This window comes from Photinus pyralis, unplaced genomic scaffold (assembly GCF_008802855.1).
Source record: "Photinus pyralis isolate 1611_PpyrPB1 unplaced genomic scaffold, Ppyr1.3 Ppyr1.4_LG6, whole genome shotgun sequence".
NCBI lineage: Eukaryota > Metazoa > Arthropoda > Insecta > Coleoptera > Lampyridae > Photinus > Photinus pyralis.
The window spans coordinates 31,594,456-31,618,025 of record NW_022170663.1 but is presented as its reverse complement, the minus strand read 5'-3'; the positions used below and the strand labels follow the sequence as shown (position 1 = coordinate 31,618,025).

The window sequence follows — 23,570 nt, the reverse complement described above, 5'->3', positions numbered from 1 at the left end:
TTAAGAGGAATCAGGACTCCGCATATTAAATGCCTAAACATCTCTACGTTGTCCCTATAAATTTAAAGTATGACAAAGGTATTTTACTGATGTGATGAGTGATATCGATTCAGAAAGAATGCCGCCGTGCTTCTCTAATGCCACTTTTTTTAAAAACAATCGAAAAAAACAAAATATATGGCGTTAAAGTTGCGACATTTTAGTGATTTTTAAAAATCAATTTCTTCTTAAAAAAGCAAAAAATGAAAATTTTACTATTAGAGAGGCATACATTAGCTCTTTATTTATTAGTATATACAAAAAGATCATTAAAAAGACAGTCCGTTTTTGTAATTTTATGGGGAGAACGGAGGCACTGTTTTGCAAATATTTAAGTCTGTATCTTAGCGTCACATTACGGCAAATTACCGAACTTTTATATAGACAGAGAAACTTGTGAGACAAATGCATTTATGGGAGGTGCTAAAAATGCAAGGAAATTTTCTTATCTTTTAACTGTGATTATGTGTCGGAAACCTTTCGCTCGCTTCAGTTGCGTCCAAGGCAATTATTACATGGGACACAAATGTGAGACAATTCCGTGCAAAGATAAAATTGTTGTACCTCAAAACAAAGTAGCATTGAAATTATTCGAAATTGATTGTTGGTTAGCACAATTTTGAACCCTCAAATTAACAAGTTTTTATTAAAAGTAAACAGTATATTTTTGTTCTTCAGAATTAATGTGCGTAATTTGCACATAGGTATAGGTATGTAATTAAGGTTGGTCTTTCCGTCAGAATGTTTGCAATTTTTTTGCTACATTTCGTACAACAATCAAATTTATTTATAGATAGTATGTCTCAGACCTAGGAGTAATAAACCACCCGGCCTACGAAAGAGTATAATTATTTTTACATAGAAGTAGCGCCGTAGCGGATAACAAATATTTTCCACCAAACATATAGGTATTTGAAGTGAGAAATTAAAAATGTGCAGCAGCAATGTATGGGGATGGTACCTACTTCGGCAATACATGCTGGGGATGTGAGCAGTCATAGGCGATGCGCTGGTATATTTTCCTTATTTCTTAATTCTTTATATAATTACTGCGATTGACGATATATTGTATACTAGTCTAGTCAATCTATTCTGTCCCCCTAGAAACCTTCATATAAAATTTCTGTCAATCAAAAAATAACTGAGTAGAAGTAGATATTCTGCTGATTAATATACTTACCAAAAAATGGATCTCCGAAAATGACCGCTAATATTGTAAATTTATTAAAAACGATTGAAAATTCACAACACAATGCTTCGAACACTGATAGTTGCACTTTAGCTCGAGGTAAAAATACCATTTTGTAGAGAAATTAATTGTCTTTAAATTTTTTTTTTTTTGTCTTTAAATTTGATGTGGGAATTTATGTCATACAATCCCTTTTTTTATGTTAAAAATTCTGGAAACTTTCCAACCCCGATTACACCAAAGCGTTAGGGTCGACCCAGTCTAACCGTGAAAAAATTAGTGACAAGTTGAAATTTGGTAAATAAGTTGATTTTGGAGTCGTTAAAATACCACCAAACCCCATAAGTGATCCGCCGTGTCTGTCACCTCCAAACTACCTTTGAAAGGGATTTTTTTAAGTTTTTTGTCAATATCTTGAAAACAACGCTATTTACAAAAGAATGTGAAGATAGACAAATGAAAGCGTAGGTTTGGTGCTGTACCAGTGCCGAAGTCATAATGTTAATTTTATTTTAAAAAATAAATCTAATTTTTTATTTTTTTTTGTGAAATCTAGAGAAATTTCTCAAAAATATTTAGGTAAGAACATTCATTTCGTGCCTATTCTAATGAAATAAAAAATCATAACAGTGGCAGTACTAATTTTTTTATGTCATCCCTTTTTTAATGCATTAAAACGATAATATATTGTAATATATTGTAGTCAGTAGGTATCGATCTATGCAGTGCAGTAGGGTAACTTATTATGAGGTAGTGTAACTAAAATACGATCCGTTTAGGCAAATGAATACTTAACATAGCATAAGTTTTTAATTATTTCTATACCTATATTAATTCGTCAGACTCTATAACTGTCTACAATTCTACAAGCTAGGGTACACTTTAGACCAATTTTTCGCCACGAGCAAGCTTTTTTGCAACCGCCTGACGAACAGTTGCAAAAAATTTGCTTTAGAACCCTTTCGAGGTCCATGTATGTCTTGATCCACTCCTGCATTGGTAAGTTATTATTCAGCCATGTTTGAAACTAAAAAGGAAAATCATCCGGGTCAGTATTACATTCCAGCTTTGAGGCCTTTGTAAAGAAGGTATAATGAAACTAGAGGAATTGAAGCGATAGAGTCAAATAAGAATAAACTTGTAACAAATATAGCAAACGAGCTCCTGGATCACTGAACATCTTTTCCTTGGGTGATGATAAACGAAATACTGAAAACAGAATTGGAAAATTCGAAACCGTTCGGGAGTTATCTTGTCCACATACGGACGGACGGACGGACAAAAAGTCCAAAATTCTGAACTTGCTAGGAGCTTCTTAATAATATAATTAATCTTTTCAAAGAAAATACTTGTTAAAAGTCCTAAAAACGCATGGTTATTGGTACTGAGCTGCCTTTAGAGTCGGTGGAAGCTATGCTAAAATAAAATCCTTATTTAAATTTTGCTGTACTACATATTGCTGGTAGAGAACGTCAAGGTCCTTAATCTGTCATTTGTTATATTTCTTCCTTGTCTACAGTAGGTATATCTAGACAAAATAATATTTCCTATTTGTTGAAAAGCCCAGATGTGGTATCGCATTCAGAAATGGCGTGCATGGCAAAAATAACATTTTTAGAGGTCCTAATTTATGTTGACATTTTTAAATATCCATGACTTTATTTGGTTTTCAATTTCCTGGCCGCAACATATATAAATTTTGTTTGGCATAGTGACTTAATGAACTAAATATTTTTGAAAAATTTGTCTTTATTTCAATCGGAAATTAAAACATTAGTCTTTTTAAAAATAACCAAAATTAATATCATAACTCCGCCACTGGTACAGGAAAATATACAGGGTCATTCTTGACGAGCGTCAGTTAGAAAGATATGGAAAACCTTTGAAATTGAAGATAAACTAATAAGTTCTTTAAGGGTTTTGGCACATGATGAATTGAACTAAAATATTTTCAAGATGGCGCCACTTCCGGAAATACCGGAAGTAGCCATCAACTTTGATATTTTAAATAGGGACCCTCTATTTTTTCTACATTTTCGGATTCTACGTCGAATTTGGAGTACAACGATACCCCATAGTTGACCCTTTGCTCCAAGCGCTTCGACGATAATCAAGTTTTTATGTAAAGAATTGAATTTGCAGGGGTAACTTTAAAAATTTATTATTCGAAAACGGTGAGAGATATTGCAACACCGTTTGCACTGATTTTTTAAAGAAAGATCGAATTTTCTTATGGTATGCGTAACAGTCCAAGAAAGTGAGACTACGTCACTTTTTCAAAGCTCTCAACTTTTAAACTTTTAAATACCCACTCCACAAATACTCCATTTTTTCAAATGACACCCCCCATTTTGTTCTTCACCCTTGTTTTCCTTTTTCCCAGACCTTTAATTTGATACAAAATGTCAAAAGCTCCTTCAAACGGTTTTCGAGATATTCCATGTTTTAGTTACTTCTTGTGGCAAATTGATAAAAAAATTAAGTCGCTTGTTGTTATTCTTTTGTTTTTATTATGATAATGTTTAAACGTCAAAAAATAACTGTACTGGCGTATTTTACAGTTATTTTTTGTTCTTCAGAGTCTACCACAGGCTTCCTTTTTTGTATTTTTGTTTGAAACGTACCTATTCCTGAAATTTTGTATTAATTTGCGAATTATAGCCTCTGTGGGTTGCGCCTTGTCAGGGTATCTTTCGGAAAAAAGACGGCAAGTCCTGACCGCTATTCGATTATATCCACCGTGTATTAATATTAAATTCAAAAAATCTTCATTAGTGTAACCCAAACGAGCCATTATTGACGAGAAGTATAAGTTCAAGCAGCAAAAATTTGACGTTTAAACATTATCATAATAAAAACAAAAGAATAACAACAAGCGACTTTTTTTATCAATTTGCCACAAGAAGTAACTAAAACATGGAATATCTCGGAAACCGTTTGAAGGAGCTTTTGACATTTTGTATCAAATTAAAGGTCTGGGAAAAAGGAAAACAAGGGTGAAGGACAAAATGGGTGGTGTCATTTGAAAAAATGGAGTTATGGGTATTTAAAAGTTTAAAAGTTGAGAGCTTTGAAAAAGTGACGTAGTCTCAATTTCTTAGACTGTTACGTATACCATAAGAAAATTCGATCTTTCTTTAATAAATCAGTGCAAACGGTGTTGCAATATCTCTCACCGTTTTCGAATAATAAATTTTTAAAGTTACCCCTGCAAATTCAATATTTTACATAAAAAGTTGAATATCGGCGAAGCCCTTGGAGCAAAGGGTCAACTATGGGGTATCGTTGTACTCCAAATTCGACGTAGAATCCGAAAATGTAGAAAAAATAGGGGGTCCCTATTTAAAATAACAAAGTTGATGGCTACTTTCGGTATTTCCGGAAGTGGCGCCATCTTGAAAATATTTTAGTTCAATTCATCATGTGCCAAAACCCTTAAAGAACTTATCAGTTTATCTTCATTTTCAAAGGTTTTCCATATCTTTCTAACTGACGCTCGTCAAGAATGACCCTGTATAGGTATAGGTTTTATAGGAAAATATATATATATGCTTAAATTTTTCTATCTTCATATTTTTCCCTAAATAGCTTTGATTTCAAGATACGTATTCCCAAAAAACAACAATAGGCATTTTCAACCCGTTGAGGGTTTTTTTAAGGGTTAGGTGGGGGTAGGGTTTGGTGGTATCTTATGGAACTCAAAACATGCGTTTACCCTGATCGAGTTTCAAAGGTGATCTTTCGTACCCGTTTACGCTTTCCAATAAATCAATTCATGACGAGAATTTTATTGCAGTTCTACAGCAGAGCCTCGGAGGGAATCAAACTACTAACTCGATATCTAGTAATAACCCAGGCGTTAGTGGTGCGGGAACCACAAATTGTTCTTTTACAATAAATGTTAATGTTCCAAATAAATAATTATGGTCAAATTTATGTTGGAGTTTTTAATGAATTGTTTGAAGATGTCAAATTTGGTGTAAGTATAAATAACAGTCCGGTAAGTGTTGCTTAGCGACACTCACGGACGTAAATTGATAGTAATCGACCATCTACGGGTCAGTATGAAATAAAAAAAATAAATCGAGTAAGTACCTACATATGTGATATGTGTAAATAAATTCCTTATTCAATTGTCTATTCATGTTACATTGAAATGAAATGACTGAACTGAACGGAGTAGGTACTATACGCGTGTAGGGTAGGGATAGCACGTTATACTTTATCATTTTTAAGCTCCACCTTTACTGGCAGTTTCGAATACTTCGTCTCCTACCGCTGCGTCCCTTAGAAAGTACTGGAGCAGCTCCCGATTACTCTTAAAAAATTCTTTCGCCAAGCTTTTAAAACACTAAACCTGTATAACCATAAACTACCATTTTTTTCGTATAAAAACGATTTTTTTATACCAGAATTTAAACTTTGACATACCCACCAATAAATTGTTCGAAAAATTGTTTCCTCGCTCCTCTCATGCACGTATATTATCTGCACTCTGTAACTTTATTAGTTTATAGATCCGTAAGAATTTATGTATAATTACTGTAATTTATTTCATTCGCTTGACTACATTCCATAATTTATTTTAACGGTAAACCATTAATGTATTTCATTAAACGTATGAGGGACAATCGACAGAAGCTGTTTAAAAATTTTCAGTCGGCCGCACTGTTCCTAATTTTCCGTACTACACGGTATTGGTTCCACGAACGAAAGTATGGCAATGAATGGAATATCCAGTACGCCCAAACTCAAATCAGCACAGATTTAATGGCTTATTTGAAATTCTTTTGAACCACACTTAGCAGTCAAAAATTGTAATATATTGGAATTTTAGAGACGGATATAGATCAAGAGCCAATGGCATTGCTGGCGTGCCGCAAGTGTCAATACCGGGCCCGCTGCTATGCTATGTATGTGTTGTGTGCTTCCCACAATGCTATTAGTAATTTAAATGATGCCGTACAATAATTATCTGCTTTTTTCAAATTTAAAGACGTGGAAAATCAAGAAATCTCTTCAAGAATTCATGATAGATTGAAAGATGTTTTTTTAAATGGCTCATAGACCAGTTTAAAAGAATTTAGATTTTCTCCTGTTTTTTTAAACATCCTTTACAGAATCTAAAAGCTTCTTTAACGATTCTTCGCAGATTTTTCTCGGATACTACAGAAGATACTGGGAGATTTTTACGTCCATTGAATCTTTTTGTGACTAAAAAATCACCGAAAATCTAAAAATGTCAAATTTCTCTAGCTTAAACGGTCGGAAACGGACGGTGCCCCTTAGCACCTTCTGTAGGCACTTTTTTTCGAAGAATCTGAATCTGTTATCACTTATCAGAGTTTTCATAATACATTACTTCACAAGGCTTTGAAAATTCCCGAGACTGTAGCCGACTCTTAAGAGCTCTTTAAAGACTCTTGAGGATCCGTAAAAACCCATTCAGGTTCTTCAAAACTAAGAGAGCAGAGAAAAGCTTAAGGACCCGAAAAGCGACAACAGATTTGATTATTTATCACTTCGATGTTAAGACGGAGACTAAACACAATTCAATTTGAGTATGTAGCAAACAGTGAACCTTCTAGAAAAAATCGGCATTATATTCTGCAGAAAAAATGAGTCACGTTCGCTTTCATTCCTTATGATGAATCGACATGATTGCGCCTTGAAAAAATGTTCTAGAATGATCGCTGCAATAATAACTAGCAAATCTTGTGGATAGTCATCGTCCCGTGCTCTTTTGGGTTTCTATGAAGTGGAATTTTTATTTTATGCCCTGCTCATTTTTTGAAGAGTGGGATTTTTGTCTCCTGCTCTTTTGGTTTTTTTTTCATCGGACTGTTTTTATCATTCCATCTCGTTTTGTTTTGGTTTTGTTTGAAACAGGATTAATTGGGATGGGATTTTTCATCGGAATGTTTTTTTATCATTCTATTTTTTCTTTTGTTTTTTAAACGGGATTAATTGGGATGGGTGGGATCTTTGTTCCATGGCTCTTTTGGTTTTTTTTTTAATGGAGTCACTTGTGGGATCATTGACCCGTGGTTTTTTGTTTTTTAAAATTAAATTAAGTGGGATGAGTGGGAGCTGTAAAAGTTAAAAGGATGAGGGGTAGTGCACACCCCATTACAGTGAGCGTTATAGCTACAATGGCTCGATACAATTGTGCTGGTTTTCAATCGTCTTTCTTGAATGTCGCGTACGAAGTCGTTTATGTGTGTGGGCCATATTAGAGGAAGAAACAAAAATGGAAAAGATAAGTATAGTGTCGGGGCGCAGGACTGTAATATTCGAAAGGGGCGATAGAAAAAGCGAATTAGTAAAATTATGCTTGACAACGAGGATGAACGTAAAGAGAATGTGCTGAGGTTAAAAGGAGGAGAGGGCTAGGAGGAAAGATGGAAAATGAGTTCGCAAAAAAAGTTCTAGATGCACAAATACAACAACAGAGGGCGAATATAGAGAGCGGATGCGGTAGTACAAGTTATAAAGAGCTAATAAGTGGCTATTAAAATATTTGTGGGAATGAAGGAAGAATACAAGGGAGAATATTAAAATAATAGCCAGATTCAGATGCGGAAATTAAGAGAGACGGAAATGAGCAATTGAGACAAGAAGAAGAAAGAAAATGTAGAATATGCGGAGAAGAAGAGAACATAGAACACATGTTATGGAACTGTACGGAGGTGAACGTGGTAGGGGAAGTAGGAATGAGGTGCCGGATGAGGGGGAGGAGGTGAGAACTGGATGAGGGGGATACTAAAGAGAAAAGAAGAATAAAATCGCATTTTAGTTATAATTTATATTGTAAACAGTTTAGCCATTTTGGCGTCCAATAAAGAATGATTGATTGATACTAGAAGCATCTATGGTTAAATTTCAAAGAAATGTATAAGTTGGCTTTGTGCATGCGTACATCTAGTTTTTACAGATTATATGTAATGCAGGACTGAAAACTATACATGTAACCGGATATTTTCTGTATAAGACTTTGTCTGTTGGAAATAAATATTATTATTATTATTATGGTCACAATACCCCACGCTATCGGGAAAGAGGAAAACAAAACAAAAAAATAATTATAATAATTCCTGTTTAGCAATTTTATTAAATGGAGTTTATTGTATAAGTGTTTCTTTGGCTTTGCGTTTGGGTTGAATACGAGTGGGTTGTGATAACGTGCTGTGTTTCTGAGAAGAAGGAGTTTTGTGTTTTTTAACTGTGCTAGTGCGTATAACTTTATTGGGTGGTCCTATCTTTGTAGTTTATTATTATTATTATTATTTATTACTATACGTGATCTGTGTGCCTGTACAAGAAGTATTAAGATTTTTCTTGGTTCAGGTGCCAAAGCTATAGGCTACCGAATTCCAAAAGCACGACCTCCATACAGGGTGCCCATTATGTATGGAATATCGTATATATTTCGGTAAATATCGAATGTATTCAAAATTTTTCCATATGGAAGTAGTTTAACATTTTATTTCCCATAATAAGGAAGCATTCAGTTGTTTTTATTTCAGAAAACAAATGAGTAACGAAAAACAATTGAATTTTTTTAAATGGCAGTGCACCTTTTCATTAGGCTCATTTGATAGTAATTTTTTTTCTCTTTTCTATGATATAACATGTTAGTACCCTTATTCAACAAAATTTAGGTCCAGATAAATAAAACAATTGAACGTGTACGTTTCTTGTTAAACCTTGAAGACAAAACGAAATTACCAGTAAAGTGGCTTTCATCGCAATGAATGCTCAAAATGTTCACCATTAACTGCAAGCCAGTGGAATAACCTATCACAAAAAGCTTGGAATAAAAAATGAATTTTTTCTAACGTGGTAGGTCATTAAAAAGAGAAAAAAAATCTCTGTCAAATGAGCATAATGAAAGTGTGCATTGCTATTAAAAAAAATTCAATTGTTTTTCTATAGTCATTTGTTTTCTAAAATAAAAACAATGGTATGCTGCCTTAAAACAATGGAAAGCTGCCTTATGGGAAATTAAATGCTAAACAACTTTCATATAGAAAAATGTTGTATACAGTCAATATTTACAGAGATATATATTATATTCCATTCACAATGGGCACCCTGTATATAAAACTGTAGGAGCAGTTGGACGGACAGGGAGTGGTCGCAATAGCGCACTCAACTTCGTGGGAAAATGCGTTAAAATTGCTTTTTTAAAACTTTAAAACTTCATAAATATATTTTTTTGTTGTGCACAACTCTTCGTTGTCAAGGTATTTGCTTCGACTTCACCAATAGATATGTCTCGTCCGGTCGATTCGTTTTGCCTTCTGAGTACTTTCTTCCGACAAACCGTTTTCAAGATGTTTCGCTCTTAAAGTTTTGATATCACCATCACCAATGGATATATTTCTTCTAGACGTCCCAATCGCCCTTTGTGAGTAGAGTAGTACCCTCTTCTCTAAGGAGTCGAGGAGGAGGACTATGGTTGGTAGAAATGAATTCCTTTCGTTGAGACTTGGTATTAGAGTACCATGAAGGATGAACTTAGTTCCAGCCCCCCACCCCACCCCTTTTGATAAGGGGCCAGAAAGAGGGCGGTAGTTGGTAGAAAACGATTCCTTTCGTTGAGACCTTTCATTGCAATACTATTAAAGATAAAATTAATTTATCCCCCCCCCCCCCTCAGCATTCCCTCGGCCCCGTCACCCTCTGAAAAAGGGTCGCTTGTCCCCAGACAACGAAATTTGATGGCCGTCTGGCACACCTTCAGGGTATAGCCTACCTATTGCAAAAAAATTCCAGGACACTAGAACCATTCCTCTAGAAATAGTTCAAAACGGTAGAAGTGGATCAGGACGGACGGACGGACAAAACGCGAACAATAGTGCATTTTTTAAGAATGCGTTAAAAAATTGTAGCGTAGCTTGTGCTGTTTTTTGATTTTAATTCTTAAAAATTTGCGTTAAAATGTTACTTTTGGGTCAAAGTTTAAAGCAGTGACGATCCTCCATTTGAATAAACGCGTTAGGAAGAACTGGCACCATATATAGACACATTTACGAACAAAAATTTAAATTAATTTATGTTTCCATTTAATTTTTAATAGCCACCCCGAAACTGTGCCAATCAGATCAACCTCGGCCCGCGATGGAGAAAGAGAAAAATACAAAAAAGAAACCTCGATAACGGCCGAACTGCCATATGTACCAAGAAAGTCGGAATGAGGTTTACCTGTTACCTGTAGGAAGGTATTCAACTTACCTTTCTACCTACAGTTAAGTCGAATTACATTTTAGTTCGCGGCTTCGCGCTAATGAAATAACATACCTGTTTCACGCTGTTTATTTTGGCTAGTTTTTTGTGTACGTGCGCGTTGTTTTTTTTTGTGCGGATTACGACCGTTAAGCTTGTACGATTTAATCGCAGTCAGCGCACCAAACCTCCCGAAAAATGCGCGGAAAGGTACGTACTTATTTAAATAATTTAAATGTTTACTTATCCAACCGGTCGCTTATCAATACACAATAGTTCACATGGTAGTTTTTAACGCATTCTGTTACAAAGTAGGTCGTTTAAATCAAGTAGGTGGTAATTATTCTTGCTTGTGTGCAGCAACTGTAGGTGAAACTTTCCTTTTTCTAGAGCCGCATTTGTATTACAAGACGGTAAGCCCATACACGATTTTTATAAACAAAACTAGTTTTCGGATGTACACGCTTAACAAGAAAATTTGTTGCGTGACAAGTTTTGAATGCGTTTTTTTGCGATTAAGATCAAAATCTCGCGCATTAAAAAACAATACTATCAAGTCGAACATCAATCGAAACATGCCCTAAAAATGGAAACAAGCACCTTTTTAATCTTGTACCTTTAGCCTGTCGGCAGAATTTTTGTTGTTCGCCTTTCAAAAATAAAATAAGGGTCCAGTCAGTTTGATTAGATATACACAAAGATAATGGTAGCGAAATGCCTTTTAGTCAAGTGCATCTTGCTTTATGTTAAGATGGGACCATAAACATTCACCGCTGCCAGCTACAACCGGGATAACATCATAAAACGTAAAAGATTCTTTCAGCCGGACTAACCACTCGAAAAGATTCCTTTCTTCGGGGGATTGTAAGAACAAAAGGCGCCTCGCCGTGAACGAACGACCCTCTTCAAAATTAGGAAACTGTCGAAATTAAAACGGGCACCTTCGCCCTCAAATCAGTTTCAATTACAGCCTCCAATTTGTTTATATGGCTGCTAATTAGGCGCGGTGTAAAACGTTTATTGTTTTACAAGGATTTTTGATAAAGAAACGCAAATAATATTCGCGCGTTGATTATGTTGACTTTGCGAAATGAAGCGCAATAGATAGTCGCGCTAATTAGATTCAAATTGGTATATTGTATGAAGTACAAAGGCAGAGAGAGAACTCGTTTTCTTCTTCAAAGTAATCTCACCATGACGCCCTTTTGTTAGACATTTTGTTCCACAGCTATTTTTATCGGGGATGGTACGTTGCTCGTTTCGGTGTGACCCATGTCGGCGCCAATGTGTACGAAATATATGGAATTTTGGCGTCAACCTATTGAAAAAATGCACTGCAGGATTGCCGATTGTAAAAAGCTGGGTATTAATACATTACTATTACTTACGATATGCTGGGGTGAATGTAATGAGGGTAATTGTGTAGGGTGAAGCATCAATCCAGGTAAATTTTAACATTTTTTATACAAAAAGGAAATGAGCTCGATAGTTTTTTTAAATTCAGGATTCGTGAAATTCGTGCATTAAACGTCCATTTTTTTTGCCGAATATTGATTGATATAATCGAAATTCATTTAAAATATAAACATACTCTAAAAGAACTCCATTGAAAGGCAGCAAATACATTTGCAGAATCCCCGATAATTTATACAGAATTGTTAAATCTTTTTTCTCTATAATTTAACATGTGTCTATAGCCGATTAAATTATCGCCATGAAGTAAGTTCATGAGCTATATTTCCCGTTTTGTTATAAGAACTCGAAAGATTTCCAAATGCTGTTCAAAATCTTGTTAACATTATGTTAAGATAGAAAGAAATGGGGAGAGTGAAATTTAATTAAATACGTTAATAAGAAAAACAATCGAATCCAAATTCAAATCATGGTTGTTCTCTCGTAATCACACGAGAGTAGCTCTAGGGACTTCGTTGATTACAAGGAAGGAAAATCTTCTAGGATATATACTGACTTACTTTATCACTTCTTTCCCAATTTGCATTTAACAATTTTAAATTATAGTAGTTTTCCACTCGATTTTCAACCTGTACGACATCGGAGAATTTTATTTCCCTTTTAATCATGACTTTGTAGCGATATTTAAAATATTGTACCTGTCTCATCATAACAACAATATAGTAGTATGTTCACGGTTTAGGGTTGGTGATTTGAGTTCAGGCGCCCGCCTTTGTGTTGTCTCATTGAGTTACGTATATCGAGATCCATGCAATAACAGTTTTCATGTAACATAAGAATTCAAATATTCAGGAGTCATGAAAAGGCGAAAAAGTATCCCATTTGGCATTTATGCAAAATAAGATGGTGCAAAAAATACAACTACAAACAAATTCAACAATAATATTCCGCCCCCACATAAACAAAAAAATTCCCTGACCAATCGTACTAACCGATAACAAAATCGTCATCTTCCTGCCACTCTATAAAGTACAAAATATGTGTGAAAGTTACATGGCACTAACTACGTAACAAACGTTCCCTGATACCCTAAATTATCTAAACGCCCTGTATATTAATCTGAAATGAAAGCCGCCCACACCTATGGAAGCCTTGCTAATTCAAATTTATAAAAGCAAACATACGAATAAATCGACAAGCAAGTAATACAAAACAAGTACCCTACACCGTATGCTAATTACAGTAATTACAAAGGAAAAAATAAAGGATACATTAACATTTACCTATATTTGCGAATCAAACCAAACACACACCACCAAAAGCTATCTACATTCTGTCGTTCTGCCGCCTCAGCTTAAACTTGACCGCCTTCCTTTTCTCGCTTGAGAAAAGCCAAACCGTACTCTATTTTACACGCGACCAATAGCGATGTTTTGTCCTTGTGCAATTTGAATTGCTGCACTTCGCCGTAAAACAGTGGCGTATCATGGGTTTTTCTCCGAAATATTAATCGAATGCAGTTTCTATAAACACTTATGTATCGATTATTTTGCGTTATTAGTATGGCTACGTGACCTATAGGAAAATTATCGGCGGGATCTTTCACCCAACGGGAAATTACCAATTTTGTTGTATCTACTATGTCTCAATAAATTATGCTTTTATGCGCACAGCCTATGCCGTTTTAGATTCGGAAATATTTGGAAAAATCAAATGGGGAATTTTTTAGAATTTCTGTAGAATTTTTTTGATACCATTTTTAGCGCATTTTTTAAGAATTAAAAAAATGTTTGCGTTTTGTACGTCCGTCCGGACCCACTTCCGCCGTTTTGAAGTTTAGAATTTCTGTAGAATTTTTTTGATACCATTTTTAGCGCATTTTTTAAGAATTAAAAAAATGTTTGCGTTTTGTACGTCCGTCCGGACCCACTTCCGCCGTTTTGAACTACATGGTCCTACAGTCCTGGAATTTTTTTGCAGTAGGTAGGCTATACCTTGAAGGTTTGGGAGACGGCTATCAAATTTCGCTGTCTAAAAGGCCCCCCCCCCCACGAATTATTTCCTGAGATGCTGTTTTTGAAAGTAAAACGTGCATAACTTTCACATACGACAACCAATTGGTCTCAGATTTTGCATACGCATGCCTTTAATCAAGAACAGATTGTCGGAAGAGGGTACTCACAAAGGGCGATTGGTGATGTCAAAACAAAAGCTATTTCGGTTTAAAAAATGCGTCTTATCTGCACTTGTGCACAATTTATACTTGTTTAGAATTTATTTAGAATTTTTTTAGAACTTCTCTTGATTTTTTTCCGAACGCACATGCACACACAATTATCTTATACAAATTTTTAGAATTCTCTAGAATTTCTTTTAGATCTTTTGTGTGTACATGTAGGGCTGGAAAAAATTACCCCTGGGAGTAAACCACTTCAAATTTTGTGTACACTAAAATTCTAAAAAAAATCTAGGAAATTCATGAAAAGTTCGGAAGAAAATCTAGAATATTCTAGAAAATTCTACACCGATTTGCGCCTAAAATTTCCCATATAACAATGTAGAAAAAATTGCCTGGAATACGTATTGACTTGATTTTTTCTTTTTTCAAAATAATTGGGTTAGAAAAGAGGTATTTAAAGAACGAAATTCTTTTATGAGGAAGTTTTGGGTAATCTTTCAAAGGTGCAAATCTCATTTTTAAAACACCCTTAAACGAAAACGGTCCTGTTTTGAATACAAAAATATGAAAGCATAAAGCACTTCGTCCGCTCGATATTGACAGATATATGATAACGGAAACCCAGCGTACAGATTGTAAAAATGCAAACACACCTACCACCGAGCCTACCATGGTAAAACGCAAGTGACTTGGCGCATGTATCGATTGGTACGCGAAATATCAGAGTGCGACATCAACGAAAAAAAGAAGTTTTTTAAAAAGATTCTATAATCCGATCGGGCCCAATTGTGAATCTAAACCATCCCGCTTTACACTGACACACAAACAAAATTTCATCAAAATCCTCCCAGCCGCGTTTAGGAGGAGTTTATTCACAAACACACATACAGAAGAATTTTATACAGTGATATTTATTAAGAAGTAGACATAGGGATTTACGTCTGTTTTTCCCTATGTCTACTTTTAAAAGACAAAATTTCTCCTGAAGGGCGCAGGCATTTTATCATCCATCATTGTCATATTAATTAGTTTGAATATTGTTGTTTTGGTTGAACAGAAAATAAATTTTTTTACGCTCCTTAAACTGTTTCCGGCACTATACCAATTGACAATATCACCTTCTTCAGTTAAATACATCGCACACAATCGAAAATAAAAATACGGAACCCAAAGCAATAATATTCAATTTAATGAATGTGACAGACAGATCTATATTTTGTTTTAAGAAGTTATTTTGGTTGCATAAAATTAGGCGCCGTTCAGAAGAGATTTTGTCATTTAAAAGTAGACATAGGTAGTCTACTTCTTAATGAATAGCACTGTATATAAATTATGGAAATTATAATCAAGCCACTTCCACGATCGTGTCATCAGATCTGCAATATGCGGTTTCATCGCTTGGTTTTCGTACGGTTCTTGAAAATTTGGTAAACAAATTTGAGGATATGCTTCATCCTGCTATTCAACAAGAGAAAGGGATTTACCCTTTGTATTTAGATGATAGGCGCTGAAGATAAGACGCAACTTCGAAATTATCGAAGATATTCAGATGCGTTTACATTTCCTTGTTGCCACTACGTCTCGAGTTCGAATTCAAATGACAAATTGTATTTGCTTATGTAAAGTTTACACAACTGTATTTGTACGAGTATCTTCGACTATTAAAATGTGGCCAATATTTGACGGAGGTTCTTAACCATATAGATCTAACGTTTTACCTTGCAAATATTTTTCTCAATTATGAATTCCATTTTTTCAGAGTCCATCTTGATGGTTGTGACAGGATGTTGATAGCATTTTAAAACCATAAAAAAATTCTTTAGACTTGAACGATTCGATTATAAAAATGACCAAACGGTTTAAATGTTTCTATTTAAAAAAAACAAGATGGCGCTAACTTCCAGAATGTAAAACACTATGACAGATCGGTACGTAAATCGTAAACGCATTAAATTCAGAATAAAATGGCGCATTTATAAAAAAAATGGAAAATGATGTTTCTATTTAAAAATGGCGCCAACTTCCGGCATTTACGAAAGCTGCGCCATCTTGAAATTATTTTATTTCAATTCTCAATGGTCGATTATGGCTGCAAACCAAATTTAATAATAATAATAATAAATAAATAAGTTTCTATTTCAACTGCAAGTTTGAAAACTTCCTAACGAACGGGCTACGTGAACCACCCTGTAGGCGCACGTATGAGCAGGCGGAGAGACTAAAATCGCGAATCGTGATTTTAAAGACGAGTCCTATTGTTTATTAGGACATTGATAACATCTTGAGAGAATCTGTTGAAAATATTAAAACCGCTGAAGAATTTGAAGAGGATGCTTTAATAATCACAAAGGAACTTGAGCGATTCTTGGAATGATATGTTGAGAATTCTGAAAAAAATTGAAAAAATTTAAAATAATCTTGTAATCATCAGGTGTTGCGAGAATCTTGAGAGGATCTTGCGATAATTTTACTACAGTCTGGATCGGGGATAATTTTCTTTTGTGAAAAAGTTCAGAAAATTATGAAAAAGGAGATCTTAGGAAACCATAAAATGATCTTGAAAAATCTTGGAAAGACATTTAAGAGAGAAATTTGAGAAAATCATGAAAGAACAAGAGTTTTGAAACAATTTTGAAGGGATCTTGATGGCGTCTTAAGAAGACCTTAAGAATTCAATAACCGGATTTGAATGTTCATGTGATCCTATGGAGATACTCTTCAAATGATCTTCAATGATTTTCAATTTAAGAATTTGAAGATTTAATAATCAAAAAATTTGAGAGCATTTTCATAGAATTTTAAGAAAATCTTAAGATAATCTTGAGATGATGTTGAGTGGCTCTTGAGCAAATTCTGAAATGATGATGAATGATTCTGAGTTTGGCACAAACCCAAATTATGCAATTCTGCCATTTGTGGTCGAGTATTAAAAGCTCGATAGAATGGGGTTAAGTGGTAGAACAGACAGTGTGGTACCCTCTCGGGTGCCCACCAGTCTGAACTTTCGCCCCTTTGAGCTAACATGCTTTTTTTATTCATTAGAATATGTAGTGAATATCACGTTTAGCTCAATAAATGCCTATTATTATGGTCGGTGTTTCTTGTGAGAACTCAGGTCTAGCCTGGTTAACTAATCGCACGGATTAAAATCAAGTAACGATTAGTGTCTGTGTCTGGTGAAGTTATGTAGGGTTCTAAAAAAAATAAAAATAAAAAAAATAAAAAAATAAAAAATAAAATAAATTAAATATTCACACACTCACATTGGAAATCTAGGGATAGTATGTAATTCATACTTACCAACATAGCTATTAATGGCCACAATTTTGAGAAAACGTTGAGATAGACTCATGTAAGGCTATAAGTAGTATGGGGATGATATTCAATGAATTCTATAAAAATAAATTGTGACCATTTTCGAAATGATTGGAGATCTGACAGAATTATAAGAATTTTGGGAATTTATAAAGTAGAAAGAATCTTGTGATGATTTTGGATTTTGTTGCGAGAATCCGGATATCTTGCGAAAATTTTGATGCAGTAGGTAAGACTTTTGATGTTAAAATTATATTGGGACGATTTTGTGAAAATATTGGGAAAATGGTGAAAAAATGGTGAGGTTATTTTGAGGAAATACGTGTCTTGTATATTTTGCATCTCTTTTTGGTACACGTACCTGCGTTTAACAGTCTCGTAACGTCGGTCTTACTTCTTAGTTGACCTCTGTGACTATCTGTCTAGGTCTTAAATTAACTTTGTAACAAATATAACAAACGAGCTCCTTGGTCACTGAAAATTTAAGTAGTTTTTCCTTGGGTGATGATCAACATAATACTGAAAACAAAATTGGAAAATTCGAAACCGTTCGCGAGTTATCATGCGCAGACGGTCGGACAGAAAGTTCAAAATCATGAACGAGCGGAGTTGCTCGTTTTTAAAGCGCTAATCCGACAACCAAAATCATTTGTTTAAACAACTACAGTTAAAATTGCACTTGTATTGCAAAATTTCGATCATGATTATATTTATGTGTTGCGAAAATGTTCAGGCGAGCGCTGCTTTAATATGGAATTTGTGATCTTCCAACCAATTTGATGCTATAATTTAAAAGGATTAGGAAAAAAATGTTACAACAATCGATAGCAAAAAAATCGGCGATTTTAGTTTCGAAATCCACCGTTCAAACTAGATTATTTGCAAGATGGCAACAGTCGGTGAAAGTATTACAAGCCCATTACAACTAAACGGGGTAACAGCGCATAATTTAAGATCTATATGTATACCGGATGATTTACTAGTTCTATGGTAGTACTTTCCTGCATTTTGTTTAGTCGCTCTTGTTGAGATATGGTGCAAAAACTGCTCGCATGGCGGACACTGCGGCACTAAAGAGTAGACAAAGAAATGCCTCGAATACCAAAAATGGAGGCGCAAGACTAAGTCGCCTTCTATTTACTATGTTTGCATTTTTTTTGGTATCGCTTTACAACAAAATTTTTCAAAATTTGTAATTCGACACGTCGTCCTTTTACGTGGAATTCGAGCGTTTCTTCGAAGACAAGTTTTAAAACAATTCAGTTGTCGTGAAAATATTTTAATTGTAATTTATCTTTTTAACTTTACGACATAATAATTGCGAGCAGCGTTCCTCGCCGTCCCCTGTATATGGGCCTGCTGCTGCTCTCCGCAAACGCGGTAAATATCCTCGAGATTTATTTCTCTCGAAGAAAGGTAAAAAATCTCGCTTATTTAATAATTATAATCAACTGTTAAAAAACCAGTTTCGGTTCGGTTTTTCAAAGAATTTTATTTTAATCTTTTATATAGAAATTATAACCAGATTTTTTTAATTGCCACATGTAGCTGCCGTTGCCGGCGTGAGTGTGTGGAAAAAAAATGGAAAGCAATATATTTGATTGGCCCGTTCTACTTACGAGTCTTACATGGAGGTAGGTACGTTTAGATTTGAAAAGAATTTTTATTAACATTCAAATTTTTTCTTCTAACTAGGTACTAAAAACTAGCTTTTCCTTGTCGTGTTGTTTCATAAATTTTTCAGGCATGACTAAAGCTTTATAATAACTTGTATTCACGATTTTAACCTTCATGATGTTCGTTCCGAAAGAATTATGTATAATGATCTACAAGAAAATTAACTGTAAATGGTTTTCGTGTCGTGCGAGAGAATGCCTGCCGATCGTTCTATCTGTACGAGGGAGCTTCCAATTGTCGCCGGGTTAATTAACTATTCCATTAAGGAATGAATGCATGCGGTGGTTACACAACGTCGTGCCAAAAACTTGCTAAAAATATCATTATCGGTCACATAAAGTGGATAGCGATTGCAATGAAGATAACAAAAAAGTAATCGTGTGATCAATTTCACCAATCACAACTTTTGCTAGCTACATCCAATGACATTTCGTCGTGTTTTTTTAGTAAATATATTCTAACCCTTCTTCTCAATCTCAATTCTGTTCTACTACTTCTGTTACTTAGAAGAGTCATCAATTTTTATTTGCACGATTTCTAATTTTTTGTGTTTAATAAGTATTTATTAAGGCTCAGTCATGGTGGATATCAATTTCCATCGATTTTTTTGTTAATCCTTTTCGTGATTGAGTGGGAATTATAGACGCACTTTTACAGGAACAGAAAGAACTGAAAATTAAAAAAGAGTAATGCAAAGGAGTAATTTTGTAAACTTGACAGTTCTTTTGACATTCGACCATGAGTTTAAGGCACGTCCGGCATCTGGTAAACTAGGAAAAATTTAACATGAAAACTCTTATCTCCTTGGTCGTAATTGGGATTCGATCAAACACACAATAGATCATTTCCAGATGAAACAACATTTATTCGACACAAAACAATCAAATAAGCGGAAAGAAAGAGAAGCTCACAGGGCTTATAAAAAAAAGTACCACGTACAAGTGATCGATTGAACAAATTAATTAAAGAAATCTTAATTGCTTCACACTGTTAATAAACTAAAATGTTTGGTAACTGCGATTTTCATTAACAGAACGCACAAACAGACCGAAAAACCAAACTGGTGAATGATGATGCTTCTATTTCTACTTTAATTGCGCTTGACCGTCCATTTAGACGATACTTGGTTCGTTGTAATTACAGATGTGATATTGGCTCTTTGATAGTGGAGAAATTCACTTGAACGGGTACTGGAAAACTTTCACTTTAATTCGATTGAAACATTCACTTCAAATGGCGTAATAAAAATCTCTTAGAAGCACCATCTAACCTTTTTCTGCAAGAACTGTACACCTGACAAGACTGACTGTCTCGCGACAGACAACAGGGCGTATAAACAAAGTACCACGTACAAGTGATCGATTGAACGAATTAATTAAAGAAATCTTAATTACCTTAAAGTGTTAACAAACCAGACTATCTAGTCGTAACTGCGATTTTCATTAACAGAACGCACAAACAGACCCAAAAACCATACTGGTGAATGATGATGCTTCTATTTCTACTTTAATTGCGCTTGACCGTCCATTTAGACGACACTTGGTTCGTTGTAATTACAGGTGTGAAATTGGCTCTTTGATAGTGGAGAAATTCACTCTAACTGGAAAACTTTCACTTTAATTCGACTAAAACATTCACTTCAAATGGCGTAATAAAATTCTCTTAGAAGCACCATCTAATTTTTTTCTACAAGAACTATACAACTGACAAGACTGATTGTCTCGCGATAATCCGCTAAAAATCGGCTACGTGTCAACGTACACGAAAACAAAAAGCAACAATTAACGCCCATCACCAAAAAATCCTCTTTTCCCATCTGCTTCGTCTATTTACACAAGTATTTCGAGTGTAATATAATGGTAATGAGTGACTATTGTACATATTTCTATTTTTTTTTCGCAAAGCACCGTTTTTATTAGGTTGGATGTATGATTGAAAATGTGTAGCGTATGTTTGCCCGTTGGTATACGTCGTTTGCCACCATGGACGTAAAAGGGACGAGTGTATGGCAGAGCCACTCGGGCTGCTGTGCGAAAAAAATGCGGGCTGTTTTCATTGTGGGACAGGCGAGCTCGAGCGAGCCGAACGCTCGGCATTTTGTAACGAGAGTTGGACACCGGTCCCGAAATTCGGGCGAGCGGTTAGTTTATGCCCATCGGCATTGGTATGAAACTCTTTTATTTTGTGACCGTTCCCGAAAAGGCTTAAAATAAAATTACAGTTCTCTCGTAGTAAATATAAAGATTCAGAAGAAAGTGAGGTTATAATGTCATAACCAATTAATTAGAACTACTACCTATATAGAAAGTTGTTTCAGGACTTAGAAACATGAGGAGCCCCATCAGTTTCTCGCGCCCGTTCCTCGTGTTGTTGCAAATTTTTGCAAAAATAGCACCGAAACCCCGAACCTACCTTAGGTTTTCTCAACATTTGTTTATTTTTTAAGTGGTGGAAAATTGTCATTTTAAAGAAGTACGCCTTCTCACGGCTGGAAAAGACCTCACTCTGACGTTTCCGCGCCCTATCTAACTTAAAATCGATAAAAAAAGACGCTTCACTGATGACGTCATCGGTATATGCTTTAAGGTTTTTTTTTGCAAATTTAAGGGCGAAGGAGTGAACAGATCAAATTTTGAGCATATGAATGTCACCTCAACTTTTCACGGAGGACTCGGTTCCGTCTAGAAACTTGACAGATCACAAAACATGCCGTGACCTTGAAACTTTGTACCATTATATTGAATTACAACATTTTTCCGTTTTCTTTTCTTCCTTCTTCATTAACAAATGACTGCGTCCTCTTCGAATACCGACACCTGTGATTTCTTTCGGCGATAACACGTGGTTATCTTGAAATTTAAATACTTTGCTCAGCGATAACACATTTCTCATCGCAACGACCGGAGATAACATTTTCACAAAAGAAAAAACTTTTAACACGTAATTTAAGTTTAGAGTGAAAAAAATAAAATATAGGCGATTGTTTTTTAAAATTAACAACATTAAATAATTCCGATACAAAGTAAAACCAAGAATTCAATTGATATAATCGAATCTGCGTTTAATCTCAGATAAACAACCACATTGACGCTTAAAAAGTAATTGAAACAGGGCAACCCGTCATTACCGTAGGTGCTAAAGCCAAATAAAACGTCAGCATAACGTAGAAAGGGATGTTGTCAGCCGAGCCGGCGCGGCGGTCACATGTATTTTCTGTTTCCGTTCCTGCGTCCGTTATCACTTCCCGTTGCATCACTAAATTATGTAGAAGAGGGGTCAATTTATCATTTTACTTTCCGTGGTATTATTTATCTCTGAAAGGCTGAAAGAGTTGGGAATTTCAAGAGTGTATCCAGATACTTTTTTTAGATTATAAAAAGCAAAACTAAGCACATCCAAAAGTGAGTAGACCAAGTTTCCAAATTGAGGGATTTGCCAAGTGGGGAACTGCCAAGCCATTTTTGGGCTAGCTCAATGCATCTTATCATTCATTCAACATATTTTAGGGCGTTTCTACAAAAATAAAAAAAAGTGCATTGCGGTCACTTTGTCTGTCCCTACGTTTGCCCCCACTTCTTTCGCTCTTTGGTTTCATATGGACTTGGACCAAAGAGGTCATTTTTTCTGGGCCACTGACAAGAAAAGTTATTTTTTTTTTTCACTCGTCATATTTTTTACATTCGCCGTTTGTTGTGCAGTTTACTCGGTTGATCTAACCCCAATTTGATTTAGGAAACGGTTAAATGCATTGACAGAGAGAAAGAAAATTGGCTGTTTTTTCATGGTTAGTACTGAGGGCCATTATTTATTATGTGCAGGTGTTACAAAAAAAGCTTGGCACTTGCGCAGGCCCGCCATTCTTTTTTGGACGAATTTAATATTTAAGGGAAGATGCTTCTTAATGAAAATAAAATAAGCGGCCTAATTCTTCTGAAATTTCAATGTAGGATCCTATGGTGTAGCTCCTCTATTCAAAAGAATAGAGCTTGATGTAGAAGCTACAGGCTACTACTTTCTTATTTGTTATGGAGGCCATATTGGATTTTTACGGAATGAGATAGAAGACAAAAAAAGAAGAATAATGACTTGTCACACTCTATACTTTTATATTAATTTACAAGAATAAATTCAAAATCCAAAAGTTTTACGGTCATTTCTGAACAAAATATCCGCGGGTAACTAGATCTTGCTGAATCAACATGGCTATGATGGTGATGCATTCAAATGAATTTCTTTTTTTGTCCTCAACCTTATTCCGCAAAAATCCACTGTGGCGCCCACAAGAAATACGTGAGCGTGCTATGGACAGGAAATTATGATAACAGATTCAGATTTTCCGAAAAAAAAGTGACCATAGAAGGTGTTAACGAGAACTGTCCATTTCCGACTATTTAATGTAGGAAAAATGAAAACGAAATTTGATATTTTCAGTTTTTTGTGATCTCCGTTATTTTGAACAATTTTTCAAAAATTTCAACTGTTTTTTAGTCGCAAAAAGGGGCAATTTTGCCTCCATTTCACCTACACTGT

At 35.0% G+C, this 23,570-nt stretch overlaps 1 protein-coding gene across 3 annotated transcripts in view; it reads left to right on the top strand.

The window, feature by feature from the left end:
- The window catches only part of LOC116173497 (epidermal growth factor receptor), a 113,687-nt gene that overhangs the window by 37,013 nt on the left and 53,104 nt on the right, over positions 1-23,570 (top strand). The window contains exon 1 of one of the 3 annotated variants that reach the window (XM_031491000.1): positions 10,504-10,666. The exons of 1 other annotated variant lie outside the window; for it this stretch is intronic. The gene's annotated coding sequence lies outside the window, so the exon portion shown is untranslated. Of the gene's footprint in view, positions 1-10,503; positions 10,667-10,850; positions 10,870-23,570 lie in introns of those variants that run through there. One more of the 3 variants, XM_031491002.1, reaches the window with a different exon arrangement.